This window comes from Nilaparvata lugens, chromosome 9, assembly GCF_014356525.2.
Source record: "Nilaparvata lugens isolate BPH chromosome 9, ASM1435652v1, whole genome shotgun sequence".
Taxonomy (NCBI): Eukaryota; Metazoa; Arthropoda; class Insecta; order Hemiptera; family Delphacidae; genus Nilaparvata; species Nilaparvata lugens.
In genome coordinates this window covers 36033814-36039222 of record NC_052512.1, presented here as the reverse complement: position 1 = coordinate 36039222, position 5409 = coordinate 36033814, and the positions used below count along the sequence as shown (strand labels likewise).

The 5409-nt window shown below is 34.7% G+C and overlaps 1 protein-coding gene across 1 annotated transcript in view; it reads right to left on the bottom strand.

The window, feature by feature from the left end:
- LOC111043682 (acetylcholine receptor subunit alpha-like 1) overlaps window positions 1-4612 on the bottom strand; it is a 195261-nt gene extending 190649 nt beyond the window's left edge. Inside the window, exon 1 of the mRNA XM_039435814.1 lies at window positions 4547-4612. The gene's annotated coding sequence lies outside the window, so the exon portion shown is untranslated. The remainder of the gene's footprint in view (window positions 1-4546) is intronic.
- Between the last annotated feature and the right edge of the window lie 797 nt (window positions 4613-5409).

Genomic DNA, 5409 nt, shown 5'->3' with positions numbered 1-5409 from the left:
TATATCTCATGGAAGATTGTGACTCCAAGGTGGGTGTGATTGGGGATCCCTCTCAAATTGAAAATACTACTGTACTTTACTATGACTTAAAAATCTGGTCAACCATCTTGGATCCGCCACATTGAATGCATCTTTATTTTTTTAAATAGGATGGTTGTTATGCGATACATATGTGATTTCGATACGAGATTTCGAGAAAAAATAAATGGTGGAAACCGCACATCGATATCTCAAATCGTTCAGAAGATATTCACAGTATTAATCAATACCACTTATGTATTAATTTCATTTCTGATATGCATGATATTGATTAATAATATGAATATCTTCTGAACGGTTTGAGATATCGATATGCGGTTTTCGCCATTCTCTTTTTCTTGAAATTTCGTATCGAAATCATGTATCGCATGACCACCTTCCTATTTAAAAAAATAAAGTTTCATTCAATATGGCGGATCCAAGATCGGGGACCTGATTTTTGAAGTCTTAGTAAAGTAGTAATTTCAATTTGAGTAGGATCCCCAATCACACCCTCCGTCAAATAACCTTTGTGTATGAGATATTGAACCGTTCTCGGACTTTTCACCCACTCTGTATACTGTTTCGTCATGGAAAGCAACATAAATCATAGAAATTACTATTCAGAAATTACTCTGTCGCTTCAACATCTTTGTCTCACATATGAATCCAAATTCACGATACATGATTTTGACACAGAGTTCCAAGAGAAAATGGATGGCAAAAGCCGCACATTGATATCTCAACACGTTATCAGTTTGTTGTTGTAGTAGTTGTAAATTATGTTGTACATTAACCAGCTGAAATCATGTGTCAGTGGAGGTCTGTCTGTCTGTGTGATAGCTCCCAAACAGCCTCAGCTGATGTTATGAATGAATGAATGGGAAAATTGTTATAATTGCACGCAATGAATTATGACAGGATGATTATGACAGGATATAACATTAAAAGGCCTTGGAAAAAAATTATAGTGGAATATTATTACATACCATGTTTTGTAATCGTAAATTTATAGGAACATAATTATATTACTGAAGCGTTTTACTATAATTATTACTATAGCCACCCATTCCATTTATAACTGATCGAATTGAGAACAATCAAGAAAAAACTCCGTCACGTGAGATTCCATCTACTCCTACGTTAAAAAGTACAATATTTATCACAATAATCCAAGTATTTTGATAGGATGAGAGATGATAGCATAGAGAAACGATAGCATAGATATCCCATGGTATAGGGCGTTTATGGCGCAAGTTTTACTGTTATCCCAAGCCGATAGTTCACATAGTTCCTTTCCTATGCAGCTGTGTGACGCTGGTAGTCTCTCAAATTGTGCCGTTCATTCACTATCACCCCAACAAAACAGTAAAAATTGACAATAATCGACAGTAATCGGCTTGAGATAACAGTAAGAGTTGCGACAAATTCCCTATACCATGGGATATCTACTTACGCTATTGTTCTATGATGATAGTTTATCTTCTTCTTCTTCTAGTGCGTCTCCTATCGGAGGTTGGCTATCAGCACAGCAATCCGGATCTTATTCACTGCCGCTCGAAACAAGTCTTTGCTGCTGCAGTCAAACCAATCCCTCAAATTTTTAAGCCAGGAAACACGTCGCCTTCCAACACTCCTTTTTCCGCTGATTTTTCCTTGAACTATAGTCTGCAGAGGCAGACATATATTTGTGGCTTCTCATCAGATGTCCAAGATACAGGAGTTTTCTCTTTTTCATAGTGTAAACAATTACACATTGTTTCTTCATTTTCACTAGAACTTCCATGCTGGTGACTCTATTTGTCCACTGTATCCGCCACATCCTGCGGTAGCACCACATCTCAAAGGCTTCCAACTTATCCATATGGCTCTGTTTGAGGGTCCATGATCCCATCCCATACAAGAGAGTGGAAAACACGTAACAGCGTAAGTTTATTTTATTATCCTTCAAAGTATTTCTGTAACTGGGTATTTCTGCAAGATCATCGATTGTTTGAATTGTGAATAAAAACTTTTATTTTATTTGATTTTGAAAGTAAACGGTATTGAAGTCATTTAGGATGAAGATTCAAAGATTTGGATTCTTCCTAAATAAAATTAATTGTAGGGCGATTTTCTTGATAATCACAACAAATCCATTCGCATCTCATACAATCAAAAATATTATTTGCAATGTTTTTGTCATGTCTTAAGGTACGTACCGATATACGCTCCCCGCGAACATGAGCAATTCACTTTTAATCAGCTGACTATATCTGTATTTTCACAGAAACGGTGAGAAACAGATATAAAAGCTTGGCATCAGCTGATTAGAAGTGAATTGCTCATGTTCGCGGCGCGTATATCTGTACGCACCTTTAGAAACTGTAAAGGTCATCATTATTGTAATTTACATTACTTATTACATTATTGTTCAACTTACATTACCATTAAATACATTTAGTCAAGACTGGTTAATGCTTTTTGTCGTCGATGTTTTTAATTTGATTCAATTCACATGCTTATCAAATAATAAGAATCTGAAAGAATATATGGACAGTAAAGTTGGACAAACTTCAGAATACAGTGTTCAAAGGAATATTATGTTGTAAAATTATTTTACTCTCGGAATTTCCACTTATGAGCGTTCCATGTACAATACATTTTCTCCCATCCAATCCCTCGTATTTCCTATTCAAATATGAGTACAGATAAATGAGTTTTGAGCTTCTAAGTATTAAGAGATTTGAAGAACAGCGACATTTTTATTTAAACCTCTTTATTAAATCCATGTACATGTTTCATGGAACATTCCCCCTCTTCAAATTCTCAACATACTTCGTTTTGCAGTTTGGATATTAATGAACTAGGTTTTAAAAACAGACTTGCAGGTAAAAAAGTATAATGTTATCCCCATTTCCCAAACCTTTATGGATTGAGCTTTTTCCATGAGAATATTTTTATCTTTTGCAAATAGCTAATGATATTCACATGGAAATATGGATGACGATCTTCAGCATGCAGTGTTTGAAGACAATTATTGCACTAATGAAAGAAGATAACACAGGTTCCTCTTATGAGAATACATTTAATATTAATTTTCATAATTTGGTTTATTGATTTTAAATTCAGCGAATTACGCCAGGCCCTCACAAACACAGGCTTAAGCCTACATGTGAGTCTCTCATAACGTAAGGGTATAATATGAATGTACTGTAACTGTACTGTATTAGTTGAAAATTGTGAGAATAAATTTATTTCATTTGAATTTATTTATCCTGAAAATCTGGAAACCCAATACACATGGAAACCAATGAAAGTACTTGAAAATGAAAATACCATATTTGTTTAATTATCATGAAGCCTATTTTGAAAACACTTCTAATGCGTTTCTTTCTCAAGAGTAGGTTATTTCCCTTTCAAATTCTAATAGTTTTAATAATAATAATAATAATTCATAATAATCCGGTTGCATATTGTTAGTATGAGTATTCTTCTTTATCCAAGAATCGACAATATTTGTTAAAACTCCGCTGTTTTATGTAAAATAGATTACTATTATTGGAGTTCACATTGGATTCCATATTTTTATTCCTCTAACTTTCTAAAATCGATTGAATTATTATCTGCATTGTCATTTATTTCATACTAAAGTTTGTCCTGTGTATACGCACAGGTTTTACACCTATGTAGGCATGTGAAATTACAACTGAAATTATAATATTATATAATTATAACTTTTACATTGTAAATCATTAGGTATGATAGTTTAATAAACACATGTAGTACCATTTTAGATTTGTATGTTGTTTAATTTTAAGCTCTGTATGAAACATTAATTTATAATCTTAGAAAGATTAAGAAATAAACTTATTTGTGACTTGACTTAACTTGACTTGACTATAGTAGGTAACCCGGGCTTCGTAAGGGTTTAATCAAAAACTTGAGAAACTTATAACTTGTCGTAATAAACTCTTGAAGAATTGAAAGTTGGCCTATAATCAGTCTTGGTGGATTGAGAATCCATTAGCTAAATTTCAAGTTAATCAGTTCAGTAGTTCATACGTGATGATTCGTGAATTCCCTATCCCGTACGTGTATAAATAAGCTATTTCTTTCCTTTATTACTATAATATATGAGTGTATAAGCCAACATTATATTCAACCGACTCAAATGGAGAGATTTTATATGATCTTTTATTAGAAATATGAGCTGCATGCAATAAACACGTACTGAGGATTTAAGGGCGTGTGACATACTTTACTCCCCTTCCAGACACATGAATGTGGTTTTCCAAAGACAACAATCTGAACCCCAGATTTTATCAAGGGATATCAACTGAATTCCAACCCTCACAGACGTTCGAAGGGGGTGTGCCAAGAGTTCCCGGGGTCTCTAAAAATTCGATAAAGAGTTTTCGGTGAGTCTGCAGCTTTTAAAAAGTGGGGGATATTTTTTGGGGTTGAAAAATGTTGAGAGAGAAGAATTATATTGATAGTTTTTGTGATTGAGATGTGAGATGTTGGGAAAAGAGAAAAAATCACTTACGAATAGTCATGTAGAAGGTGCCTCATATCCAGTGGGTTCCGGGGAGCATTGCAACCGTCGTCCGGTTCACCACTACAGAGTAACAGAGAAATGAGCAGATCACTTCTCGAGCTCACGACGAACTTGCACGAGGTTTCACGAACTTTCACGAGGTCGGCTTGCATCCCTCCTCCTAGCACCCCCACCACAAAGGAAGGGATTTTACAGGGTGAGATCATGTGGCTCCATACCCTCGCAGGCTCTCCTTTGGGGTGCCTGAGATGTCCCGTGTAACGAGGAGGTCTACAGAGTGTCTGTACAGCTTCTGTATACTATACTGTAACTGTACAGTAATTAACATATGAACAATCACACACCTCTACCCTCAAAGTTTAAGTTATTGTAGTGAGATTAACGCCTTAACCAGGGGCGTATCTAGGGGGATGTGGGGATGTATCCCCACCCTACCGAAATAGAATCTTAATTTTTTGTGGCTGGATCAGCCACAAAAATTAGCATTCAATACCATATTTCCGTTATATTGTACAATGTAAGTCGAGAAATATATAGGGAATTGATTGATTGATTGAGTACTTTATTCATGTAGATTACAATATATACTGGCTTATACACTTATATAAAATAGCCTACAATACGGCAAAGTTATAGATGAATTTACATAATATAGACTAAGAAAATAATTAATGAACTGTATATATGATACAAAAAAAACAATTTGTAATAACTAAAGATATTATTGCTATGCATCTACATAAATTGGCGGAGCTTTGGACATATCAATGTCTATTCTTCGGAAAGAATATACAAAATATCCTCCCCACTAACTCTCTACCAAAACGTTAATTTCATCAATTCAACTAAGG